The sequence below is a fragment of the Ochotona curzoniae genome, unplaced genomic scaffold, assembly GCF_017591425.1.
Source record: "Ochotona curzoniae isolate NIBS_2020 unplaced genomic scaffold, NIBS_Ocur_1.0 scaffold_3171, whole genome shotgun sequence".
Taxonomy (NCBI): Eukaryota; Metazoa; Chordata; class Mammalia; order Lagomorpha; family Ochotonidae; genus Ochotona; species Ochotona curzoniae.
Window position 1 is genome coordinate 3438394 of NW_024467104.1, and position 13541 is coordinate 3451934.

Here is a 13541-nt window from a genome sequence, read left to right on the forward strand (position 1 = left end):
TCCTTGGAAAACTCACTGTAACAAAGAGCACCGCTGCCCGTGTTTGTTACGATGTGTGAGGGTGAAATAGGAATATAGGAGATGTGGGAACTTTTTGTAATTTGGGAACTTGTAAATCAAGATATGCCTTGATTTCCGTGTTGGCCTGTACCTACCCTGCATCCCTCTCTCGTTCAGCTCACCGCTGACCGCTGTGCTCACTTGAGTCATTCCCAGGACATATATTCACAGGCACACTGCAGTATTTATTACACGGAAAAGTGCCCTAAAATTTCAGAGAACATACCAAAAATGATTTATTTCGTAAGGCTTTTGGGGCTGAGGATCTGAGAATAGCTTGGCTTGGTGAGGGTGTTTCTGAAGGTTGCCGTCCTGATGTTGGCTGAAGTTCCAGCCCTTTGATGGTTTGGGAGATCTAGACCCGAAATGATTCACTTACCTGGCAATTAGCAACAAGCATCGATTCCTCTGACTGTTGACAGGCACCATCGGGTTCTTGCCACTTGGCCATCTGCACTGGGCCTCCTGGTTGTGTGTGGGTTGTGTGTGTGAGAGGTACCTTCTCTCAGAGTAATCGGAAGGCAAGGCTAAGATCGCAGCGACTTCTGTGACCCAGCTGCAGAAGCCACGACTAGTTCTTTTACGTTGTGTTTGTTAGAAATATGTTTTTAAGTGCAGCTTGTATTCACTGGGACAGGAATTGGCCTTCACCTTGTGAAAGAAGGAATATGAAAGCATGTGTGGACATTAAAAAAAAATATTTTGTTTCTTTTTTATTTGAATGTCAGATTTACAGAGAGAAGGAGAGACAGAGGGAAATATCATCTATCCACTAGGTCACTCCCCAAGTGATCGCGATGGCTGGAGCTGAGCTGATCCGAAGCCAGGAGCCCAGAGCCTCTTCCAGGTCTCTTGTACACGGGTGCAGGGTCCCAAGGCTTTGGGCCATCCTCTACTGCTTTCCCAGGGCACAAGCATGGAGCAACTGGGATATGAAATGGTACCCATATGGTATTCCCGTACTTGCATAGTGAGGATTTTAACCACTAGGCTATTGCTCTGGGCCCATGTGGACTTACATTAAAACTACCATAGCCTACTTGAAAATCCAGACTTTTTTTTTTAATCAAGGAAGAGCATCTTTTTTTTTTTTTAAGATTTATTTCTTTTTATTGGAAAGGCAGATATTCAGCGAGAAGGAGATACAGAGAGAAAGATCTTTCGTCTGCTAGTTTACTTCCCAAGTAGCTGCAGTGGCTGGAGCTGAGCCGATCTGAAGCCAGGAGCCAGGAGCTGCCTCTGAATCTCCTACATGGCTGCAGCATCCCAAGACCCTGGGCTGCCCTCCACTGCTCTCCCAGGTCACAGATAGAGAGCTGGATGGGAAGTGGAACAGCCAGGATACGAACCGGCGCCCATATGTGATCCCAGCACATGCAAGGTGAGGACTTTAGCCACTATGCTACAGTGCTAGGCCCAGACTTTTGTTTTTAAAAGATTTATTTATTTTTATTTTTTTAAAGATTTATTTATTTTTAATGGAAACTCAGAATTACAGAGAAAGGAGAGACAGAGAAAAAGATCTTTGGTCCACTGGTTCACTCCCCTAGTGGCCCCAATAGCCCAGATTGAGCTGGTTTGAATCCAGGAGCTTCTGCTTTGTCTCCCATATGGAGTGCAGAGTCCCAAGGCTTTGGGCCATCTTCTGCTGCTTTCCCAGGCTATAAACAGGGAGCTGGGAGGGAAGCAGAGCAGCCAGGATACTAACTGGTGCTTATATGGGATCCTTGTGTGCTCTGTCTCTCTCCTCCTCTCTCTATATCTGACTTTGCAATAAAAAGAAATTTTTTTAAATCTTTAAAAACAAAAAAAGGATAATAAAAATTCTGTCCCTTTCTTCAGTTTTTGTAACATTTGGAAAACTTGAGAGCATCAGAAAATTTTATCAGGCCTGGTGCAGTAGCCTAGCAGCTGAAGTCCTCGCCTTGATCCCATATGCACCAGGATCTCATATGGACACCGGTTCTAATCCCAGCAGCCCCACTTCCCATCCAGCTCCCTGCCTGTGGCCTGGGAAAGCAGGATGGCCCAAGGAGCTGTTTCTAACCAAGCAACCATTTAAGGAGTTTCTTGTGTGACTTTACCTTTCTGGATGTTAATTACTGTGATGACTTGATACAGGCTTTAGGTTTTCTCCTAGTTTGCATTCTCCAAGAGGTAGGGGCTGTGCCTCTTCTATCTTGCTTATACTCTTGCATGCTAACAAGTGCCTATCATGGTACATGAATCTAATAGAAAATAACGAATGGAATTTTTTCTCATGTGTGTTAGGGAATTGGAGAATGTTGAACAGTTTGGGAGATTTTGATGTCTCCATGAGGACAAATTCCATGGCCCAAAGCCGTGGGACCCAGCACCCATCTGGAAGACCCGGAAGAAGCTCCTGACTCCTGACTTCCGATCAGCTCTGCTCTGGCAGTTGCGGTCACTCAACTTTCCAGAAAAAGTAAATAAATCTCTAAAAATAATTTTTAATTGTTTTGACTCTCCAAATAAATTGATAGATACACCTGTCACTTATGATGGTGCCTTATTTTCACAGTGTAGCCCAAATGAAGACAGAAAAAAAAAGTTTTACTGTGCACAGAACAAAATCTAGTTTGCCTGCAGAGTAGAAAAGCCTACCACAACATCCAAATGAAGAAAACTGAGGACTAGTCATTAGAATGGCAGTATGGTATTCATGGATTATTATACTGCTCCTTAACCTTTCCATGGTTTGATGCAACATTACGTGGTCCAACTGAATCAAATGAAAGTTCCTTTGGCCGCTAGTTCCAAGATACAGGATGCTCTAGAGAAGTCCCCTGTTACTTCCCAAAAGGATCCTATCGAGATCATACTCTGAAGTGGGGCAGCCAGAACTCCAACTAGTGCCCACGTGGGTGTCAGCGTCGCAGGGATCAGCTTTATTCACTGTGCCACAGTGCTGACCCTTCTCGTGTGTTTCTTTCTGGCCTGACAGTTGTAGAGATCACTTACTGTTTTACTGTTGTCCCTATGGCATTGGTCAGTCTTCTGTTATTGCCATCTCTCAGGGACCTGATCTCCTGGCTGGGACCTTGGGCCTGCCTGCACGGTGGGTGCTGAGTCCATGAGCCCTAGGAGGAGAGACTTGCTGGGGCCCAGGTCACCTGGCCCAGGCCCTTAGGCCTGCCTGTGAGAACCAGTCCTCCTCAGTAGAAAAAATGGAGTAGCGGAAGGCTGGCTCAGATCACATAGAGGACACTGCAGCTCCTGGGGGCCTGCAGAAGACATGTTACCATAGCAGAGGAGGAAGAACAGAACAAATTGGACACGTACCACATCCCAATGCTGACAGCAAATATCCGGGCAAATCCAGACTGTAAGGTGGGCTATGTCAGCCAGTGGACGTTGAAAGCATTCCCTTATGCTTAGATCAGTGAGATCAACATTTCAGAATTATCGAAACCACCTGGGCAGAACCCTTGGAGCATTCACCACATTAGGACCCAGGGTCGATATTGGCTGGCCGACTCCCATCCCTGGGTGCTGGGGTGGGTGGGAAGCTGGGTGTGGCTTCTCCCCTTGGTTTCCCTTACCCCAGAAACAGGAAAAAGAAACGGAAAACTTGGAAACAATGATTACACCTACTTTTCCCTAACCCTTGATCCTTCCCTCCCTGATCAACTATGTAAGCATCATTTAAATGAAAAATTTTAAAAGAGAAAAGAATAGCGCTTTCTTTCACTGGTTGTGGCACACATATGCTCTTTCTCTTTCTGGGTAATGCTAACTGTATTCTCTTAGAGATTATGGCTTCTGATAAATTTGTAGCAGTCTGAGAGTGAGATGGCAGCTCTGCCATCAGCTGGCATGGGAGCTCTGGTCCTTGGTTTCATTCTAGCCTTACAACTAACAGTTGTGGTTTTCCATCTGTCATGTTATGACTGCGATAACTCACTTCTGTGAAGTACTCCCTTTCTTGTGCTTGGCATGTGGAGATACTCAAATGCAAGCAAGCATGATCTTCATCAACACTGTCATCACTCTTTCCATCCCCTTGTCCCTCATCTCTATCGCATACATCTTCATTGTATCTACTGGTTTGAGGATCTACTGAGTGGAGAGATAGCACCGAACCTTCTCTATCCACTCTTGTCATCTCACTGTGGTTTTATTCAAATATAGCTGCTGCATTCTTACATATCCACACCCCAACTTTAGCCATAACTAACAAATGGGCCATGCAGTGTTGCCTTAAATCCTTTAACCTACAACATGAGAAACAGGAAGCTGACAGACACACTAAATAGGGTAGTGAAAAGACATTTACTGAACTAGAAAATATGCTGAACTCATGTTATTGACAGAAAAAAAATTATAAACTCAGGGACTTGACGATTGAACCATTGAGAAACCGGATTTACCACTTCCTCATACCCCACTTCCTATTCCTAGCTCCAAACTATAGTATTAGCAGTTGATAGTAGGAACTTCATTTTTAAATAATTATATAATTTAAAAATAAACATTTTAAATATTTAAATTACCACTTGAGATAAACTCCTGATGGTAATTTTTGTTTTATTCACTAGTCTATCCCCATGCCTTAAAACAAGAGGCAGATTCTTAATAGTCGTTAATGAATTCATTCCATTGAAATCTAAAATCTTCGTCTGTTATTTTCCCATGATGCTAAGTGTAGACATTGAGCAAATATTCACAGAGTGACAAAGATCACTCCTTTAGAGCATGCTTTGTGTTGATTTTCACTCACACGCTCTGCTTTTTCTTTCTAATAGCAACTGGTCTTAGCAAATGTTCATTATGACAAAGATCACAGTAAAGAAATTTAGAACTATCATACCCAAATTTCTGTTAACACCTGTAATCTTTCAAAGTGTCATTGGTGCTGCTTCAAAATTACAAGTCTTCACTCCATTCTGTTCTCATTCTGGGTAAAAAAAAAAAAATCTCAAGAGAGAGTGACTAATGACGACTTGGCAGAACAGGCATGAGCGCTTCCTTTTCTCCATTCTTGGAAATATATCTTGTTATGGTTTTAAATGAGCAAAATGTTTGTTTTTATAGAACACGTACCCTTTTTAGGAAAGTTGTATAATATGTAAAATCATACAGAATGGAGATTTCCAAGCAAATTTAATCCGATCAATTAAACACATTTTAGATGGTATTTGGGTAGTTTAGACATTGTGCCTGTTACATCATGTAGAGCTTTTTAAAATAATTTATTTGATTTATATAAAACGGAAAAATTTTACATATTACACAATCCAGATTTAGGAGTGCAGTGGTACTTCCTACCCTCCATCCCCACCCACCTGTTCCCCACCTACCCTCCTCCCTTATTTCTTGTTCTTTCATTCTTATAGTGGCATGCTTATTTCAGTTCACTACCACAGGCTTAACACACCGTTAGGTAAAGATTTAGACATATAGCCAGTAGAAAATCTCCTTAGGAGTTACAAACAAAGGCTGAACAGCAATCAAATGTCAGTCTCATTCATACAGACTTCTCGCTGCTTTATTCTTTGTTGCGCTCTGCCAGGTTAAAGCAGCCTGTGGAAGCAGCCTGGGATTTTGTACACCACATCCATTTCTTTTTATATGTATAGAGCTATCAATTTTTTCACTAGTAAGTATCACTATCGTAACTATGCTTATATATAACTCATTATAGCTTCCTTAGCATTAAAGCAATTTATACCTCAATGTGTCCATTGCCAAATGGCATTTCAGAAAGAAAACTGGCACTCCCCGACACTCCTCAAGTGTTCGCCTTATGGCTGCCTTGTTATGACCAGCAACACTGCCTAGTTAACTTTCTTTCCTATTTTGCTTCCTTCTTTTTCCTCTTCTCCTTCCTCTACTCTTTCTTTCTTTAGCTGCTCTTTCGTCTTTCATGTGTTAATGTCGTGGTTTTTAAATGGAAATTATTAGCTTGTGTTTATTAAATTGATCTTTTCGCATACTATACAGCCACCTGTAATTTGCCGTTTGTTCTAGCAATCTCACTACTGGGTATATACCCAAAAGACTGGAATATAATTAATCAAAGGGATACCTGCGTCATCATGTTTGTAACAGCATTATTTAAAATAGTCAATATTTTGAATCAGTGAAGGTGTCCAATAATAAAACAAATGGGTAAAAAAAAATGTGGTACCACCTGTGACAAAGAATGAACTTCTACCATTTTTAGCAAAAAGGACTTAACTGGAGGATATGTTGAGGGAAATTAGCCAGACCCAGAAAGACAAATTCTGCATGTTCTCCCTTATTTGTTGGAGCTAAAATTAAAAAAAAAAGAAAAATATGTATTTGGGTAATACTGCAAATATAGTTGTGTATAACTGTGTTTTGTATCTCTGTCAAACCAATGGTTAAGAATTTTATGCTACTAAAGCTTCAATGATCTGTGGTTACTTTAAAATCTACTGTATGAGTGAAATGGTCATTTTTTCTACTCAATTATTGTTTATAGCCACTGTGTTCCCAATAAACTAAGGTCCTTTTATTTTTATTTGTTAACATTCAAATCCAGTGAGGTATTAGGCATTTTTGTTGTAATATAAACTTAAAATAAGTTATCTCAAAAGCTAGAAAGAAAGGGAGAAGGGAGAGAAGGAAGAAGGGAATATTACTGTGTTATTAGCACTGTAGCTACAAATCACACTTAACATGTTTTTTTAAAAAAACTAATTAAAATTTAAATTAAAAAAAATTTAAGTTGAATAAAAATTGTAATTAGAAAGATCTGGAGGGGCCTAGTGGCTAAAGTCCTCGCCTTGAGCACACAAGGATCCCATATAAGCACCAGTTAGTATCCTGGCTGCTCTGCTTTCCTCCCAGCTCCCTGTTTATAGCCTGGAAAAGCAGCAGAGAATGGCCCAAAGCCTTGGGACCCTGCGCTCCATATGGGAGATGTCAGCCTTCCCTGATGTGGCTCACATGAGGCCCGCAGGTATTGTAGCCCTGCTTAGACTGGTCTGGTCTGCCCCTATCCCAACTCACACTCTGCAGTGAGTGAGGTGTTCCAGCAGGGGGGCCCTCCACATTCCTCCTAGGAGCTTTTCCCCCTCCCTCCCTGGTTCCTGTGTGTGCTGGTTGGATGCTGAGGTGCAGTCTGGCATGACCTGCCTCACCTCGGCATTTGCCAGTGGGTGCTGTAGCCTGACCCAGCCAGGCCCACTCCAGTTCCAGCTGGTGAGGATTACAGTCTAGCCCAGCCCAGCACACACCCTATCCCAGCTATAATGTGTTACAACCATAGTTGGATCAACTCACACTATTCTGGTGCTCGGATTCACCAGCAGGTGATGTGAACTGGTACCCGATCTGTGCCAAATATTGCTGGTGGGTATCTTTTCCTGGCCTGGTTTGGGTTGCTCCTTTTTGTGCTTCTTGTGTTCACCTGCAGGGACTGTGTCCTGACAGAGGAGTTGCCCAGGCTCCTCCACCAGAACCTCTCCCAATGCCAGATCCCATGCATAATGGTGGGTCCATGGGCCAGCCCTACTTAGTCAACTTCCTGTCCTAGCAGAAACAGTGGATTTTCCTGGACTGGCCTTCAATCCATTCTGGTTCTTGCTGCTGGATGTTTCAGCCCAGTCAAGGCTTGTCCATACCCAGACATAGCTCACACATGACTCAGTAGGGGCAGAGACCTAGCCTAGTCCATCCTACATCTACACTGTTCCTCCAGAGCACCAAATGGTGCTGGAGTCTAGGCCGGCTGCTGGAAGTTCTCCCACCCAGACCCCAATTTGATTAGTAGATTTTAAGCAGTAGACATACTCTTCAGCAACACAGTGCCTTTATTTTATTGGTTCCTTCTGGATCCAGTTACTTGCACCATCCGTCACACAGTCCACATCAATAGGAAGCTGGAGCCAGATGCTGGAGGTAGACATTGAACCCAGGTATTCTGATACAGTTTAAATACTAGGCTGGATACCTGCCCTTCAAGTTTTAAAAAAAATGTTTCTTAGATTGTTACTTTCTATGATGGTGTCATTGATCCAGAGAATAAACAGGATAGTCTACTTTTCTGGAGTAACAAGCCTAGTGTTATTTGCATAAAGAAAAAAATATTTAAAATCTCTGATATCTAATGATTAGTATCTGATATCTGTTATCAGTAAATTATTACTGTAAATATACTGATGTAGTTCAATAGGATTATCATGCTATACTTGAAAACTTGTTAATGCTTATAGTTTTTGATGCATCAAATTTATATATCAACATCACATTCCTTTTGTGTTAATTATTCAAAGTCCAGTACATGTTTTTATAATGGCCAAAGTAGTTTATTTTCTTCACTGTGAATTACATCTGTCAGCTAGGATACTGAGATGACCCCTGAGCTCCTTTAATATAAATCTTTCACTGGAAGATATTTTTGCACCCAGTAAAGAAAAATAATAAATTGATTTGACAAATACATTTTAAATAAAAGATCAGGTGATTATGGGATTCACAGTGGAAAAGAGTACTACAGATTTTAAAAGAAATTTCTGGTTGGAGATTATGCCATATGATTCAGATAACCTTAGAAATTTATTTGGCATCAATAACAAAATATATTGTAAATGTCTATGATTTGTTTGCATGTTTTTCGGAAAGCTTTTCATAATCCTTCCAATTACTTTCAGAAGTATTGTATTTAGTAGATTTTGGTACCTAAAACATTGCTAAAAATATTTATATGAAGTATGCCAAATTATAAAGTTTGGAAAATTACTTTAAAAATAGGTATATTTATAAAACATGCCTGTAGTGGCATTTTAGAAGCTGTATCCATATTGACATCATTAATGTTAATGTTAATGTTTTTTTTTGAAAATATTTTTGGGAACTCTATAATATAATCAGCAATTTCTTTTTTTTTTTAAATACCTCTTCAAAGTATATTGAAATATCCTTAATGAATAAATTATACATATTCAAGGCATGCACAGGGTGATGATATGATAGATGAATACATTATAAGACAATGATCACAATGAATTAACGCACACAGCACTCTGTAATACACATGCTGTCAACCGTATACCCAGATGCTGCATACATTGCAGTATTCACCGTAGTGACAGGTCACAGTGCTGAATGATGGCTGCCACGGTGGCTGGAGAAGGGTGGATTTAGCCTCCAACCAAACCCGGAATGAATGGCCGAATTCTGGGGGGCCCCTCAGGTGGTGAGACCACCATTGCACCAATGAGGAACACAGACCCATATCCCTCCACCAATAAGGGCCAAGGCGACACCTGTCTCGGCTTCCGTGTCAAGGAGAGTTTAAAGGGCCCTTCCCCGTCTCTTCCGCACTCTTCTTCCTCTGCAGCCCACTCCTTCACGTCTCTTTCTGCTGCACGGGGAAGGGAAGCCCGTGACCGTGGTTCCCTGAAATAAAGGCCATCTCATTTCTTTTCATATATTCGGATGAGTTATTCTTTCCCTGGTGGTCGGTGAGTCTAACACTGAGCAGTCGGTCGGTCCTCAGAACTTGCTCTCTGTGTGCCCTGTGCCCTATCGCCCAGAAACCACCATTCTGTTCTCTAAATCTGTGAGTTCACTTTTTTCCCCCCAAGATCTCACACATAGGTGATGGCATACAATATCTATTTTATGTTCTAGCATCCATGTTGTGACAAATGGTAGGATCTCCATTTTTATGGCTACATGTTATCTCATTACATGTTTATATAATGCTTTTAGAGAATTTTGTTGGTTTGTCAGTAGTCATTGAGATTATGCTGTGTCCTGACTGTTCTGTCCTGCAGTGAACACGGGCATGCAGCTGTCTCCTCAAGTTATTGATTTTGTTTGTTTAAACACAGCACCTGTTAATGCTTTCTTCTCATGTGAAGCACAGGAAGAGCCTTCTGGGCTGTCCAGTGCTGTGCCCTCGCATGTAACTCAGAGCTGTGTACTCTGGCCTATCAGGGCACTGACAGTCAGCCGGGGGAAATGTAAGAGCCAGCAGTTGACCAATAACAATTTGCTGTATGGTTAAGATGGGAACCCTCTTCTGAGCAATCAGATTGTGCAGTCAGACTGGCCCCGTTTTCCTATTTATTTAGTACCAGCATTTAATAAATAATTTTTTATATATATACAGAGAGGAAGATCTTCCATCCGATGATTCATGCCCCAAGTGATTGCAACAGCTAGATCTGAGCTGATTTGAAGCAAGGAGCCAGAAGCTTCTTCCAGGTCTTGCACACAGGTGCAGGGTCCCAAGGCTTTGGGCTGTACTCGACTGCTTTCCCAGGCCTCTAAGCAGAGAGCTGGGCGGGAAGCAGGGCCACCGGGATTAGGACTGGCACCCATATTAGATCCCAGTGAATTCAAGGTGAAGACTTTAGCTTCTAGGCCACAGCGCCAGGCCCATGTTTAATAAATCTTTAGCCCATATACTTGTTGAGTATTCAAATCATATTTACTTTTTTCTCCCAACGTACCTCAGATTTACTTGTATTTATAGCCATTTTTAAGCTTAGTTTCCTAGGTTTTGATGCATAAAACCATAATGTGTAAGAGGTGAGTATGTCTGTTTATTTAAACATTCACGTATTGGGATAGGAAGATGGCTTTGATTGGCTAATCCTCCACCTTGCAAGTGCCAGGATCCAATTGGGTGCCAGTTCATGTTCTGGCTGCTCCACATCCCATCCAACTCACTGCTTATGGCCTGGGAAAGCAACAGAGGATGGCCCAGAGCCTTGGGACCCTATACCCATGTGGGAGACCCGGAGGAGGCCCTTGGCTCCTAGCTTTGGATCAGCTCAGCTCTGGTTGTTTTGGCCACTTGGGGAGTGACTAGCACATGGAAGATATTTTTTTCTGTCTCCTTTCTTAACTATTCTCTTCTGTAAATCTGCCTTTCCAATAAAAATAAATAAATCTGGGCCCGGCGCGGTGGCGCAAGTGGCGCAAGTGGTTAAGGTCCTCGCCTTGCACGCCGGGATCCCATATGGGCGCCGGTTCTATCCCGGCAGCCCCTGCCTGTGGCCCGGGAAAGCAGTCGAGGACGGCCCAAGGCTTTGGGACCCTGCACCCGTGTGGGAGACCTGGAAGAGGTTCCTGGCTTCAGATCGGCATAGCATCGGCCCGTTGCGCTCACTTGGGGAGTGAATCATTGGACGGAAGATCTTCCTCTCTGTCTCTCCTCTCTGTATATCCGCCTTTCCAATAAAAAAATAATAAAAATAAATCTTAAAAATAAATAAATCTTTATACAAGGTGAGGACTTTAGCCACTAGGCTGCTGTGCTGGGCTCAAAAATAAATCTTAAAAATTTACTTATTTATGTTGTAATTTCCTTGATTTTTCTTTTTTAAAAAAGATTTATTTATTTATTGGAAAGTCACATATACAGAAAGGAGGAGAGACAGAGAGGAAGACTTCCATTCGATGATTCACTCCCCAAGTGAGCGCAACGACCAATGCTATGCTGGTCCAAAGCCAGGATCCAGAAATTTCTTCCGGGTCTCCCACATGGGTGCAGGGTCCCAAAGCTTTGGGCCCTCCTCGACTGCTTTCCTAGGCCACAAGCAGGGAGCTGGATGGTAAGTGGAGCTGCTGAGATTAGAACCGGCGCCCATATGGGATCCCGGTGTATTCAAGGTGAGGACTTTAGCCGCTAGCCACACCGCCGGGCCCCCCTTGATGTTTAAATTGGATAATGCTCTACCTATTTAACCAATTCCTTCTCTAATTCGTTACAGAAAAATCTTGGAATCTTGCAAGAAGATATTTGCTTCTTTTTTTTAAAGTATTTATTTACTCCTAAGATTTGACATTCTTTTAAAATGTTGTTTTTATTTTAAATAATTAGTAAATTAGGGAACTGACATCATGGCTCAATTGTCTTATCCTCCACATTGCAAAGGCCAGGATCCCATATGGACGTCAGTTTGTATCCTGATTCCTCCACTTCACATTTGGCGTCCTGCTGTGGCCTGGGAAAGCAGCAGAGGACGGCCTAAAGCTTTGCGACTGCACCGGCATGTGGGAGACTGAGAAGAAGCTATAGGTTTCTGACTTCAGATCAGCTCAGCTCCAACCATTGTGACCATTTGGGGAGTGATCCAGCAGATAGAAGATCTTTCTCTGCCTCTCCTCTCTATAAATCTGCCTTTCCAATAAAAACAGACAAATCTTTTAAAAAATATTAGTAAATTAATCCTCTTTAACTGATTTCAATGAGTGGAGCAAATAAAAAGCTTATTTTTGAGGATTTTTAATCTCATCATAAAAATTGTCAAGGCCACAAAAGCGAAATTAGTTATAATTTATAAATGTCAGGGCCTTGCATGATGGCTAAATCCTCACCCTGCATGTCCTGGGTTTGTGTTCCAGCTGCTCCACTTCCTATCCAGCTCCCTTCTTAGGGATTGGGAAAGCAGCAGAGGATGACCCAAAGCCTTGGGACCCTGCACCCACATGGGAAACCTGGAAGAAGCTCCTGGCTCCTGGGTTTGGATTGCCTCAGCTCTAGCTGTTTGGGCCACTTGGGGAATGAACCAGTGGATGGAAGATCTTTCTTTATCTCTTTCTGTAAATCTACCTTTCCAATTAAAAAAGAAAGAAAAAAATGTCAATCACTCCTCTGTTCTAGTAGTGGTTTGGGGAGTGTTTCCTGGGTTTTTTTTTTTTAATTTATTCATTTTTATTGATAAGGCAGATATACGGAGGAGAGAAAAGAAGATCTTCTGTCCGCTGTTTCACTCCCCAAATGGCCGCAACAGCCAGGGCTGTGCTGATCTGAAACCAGGCGCCAAGAGCTTCCTCCAGGTCTCCCACACAGGTGCAGAGTCCCAAAGCTTTGAGCCATCCTCGGCTGCTTTCCCAGGCCACAAGCAGGGAGCTGGATGTGATGTGGGGCTGCTGGGACACAAACTGGTACACATATGGAATCCTAATGTGTGCAAGGCAAGGACCTTAGCCATTAGGCTACTGCACTGGGCCCGTGTTTCCTGTTTTGCAGGCCCGTGCTAGCATATTTCTTACTGCATACCTGTTACAAAAGGGATCATGTGTTTCTGTCTAGATGAGTAAATTGATCCTGTAAAAATATTGATCAGGTTATGTAATCATTAGGCATCAAAGCTGAATTTCAAATCCAGGACTTAAAAAATATTTGAGGTAGCTTTCATTGTCAATGAGGAGGGAATAAACCAACCATATTTTCTGTTTCTTCGGCTGTGATTATATGCTAGACATCATTAACAATTATCCTCTTTCTGTGTTGTGCTGGAAAATTCACTGGTGTTGTAACAGTACTGGGAGATGAGATGTTTAAGAGGCGAATGGGCCACAGGGCTCTACCCTCCTGAATGGATTATTGCTGTTCTACTGAGAGGATTCCTTATCAAAGGGTGAGTTCCATCTTCTTTTCTCTCTTTCTAACTCTTCTTTTATTCTCATCCTAGCTGGTGCTTCTGCCATGTTACTCTGAAGCAAGAATGCCCTCACCAGGAGCTGGCCCT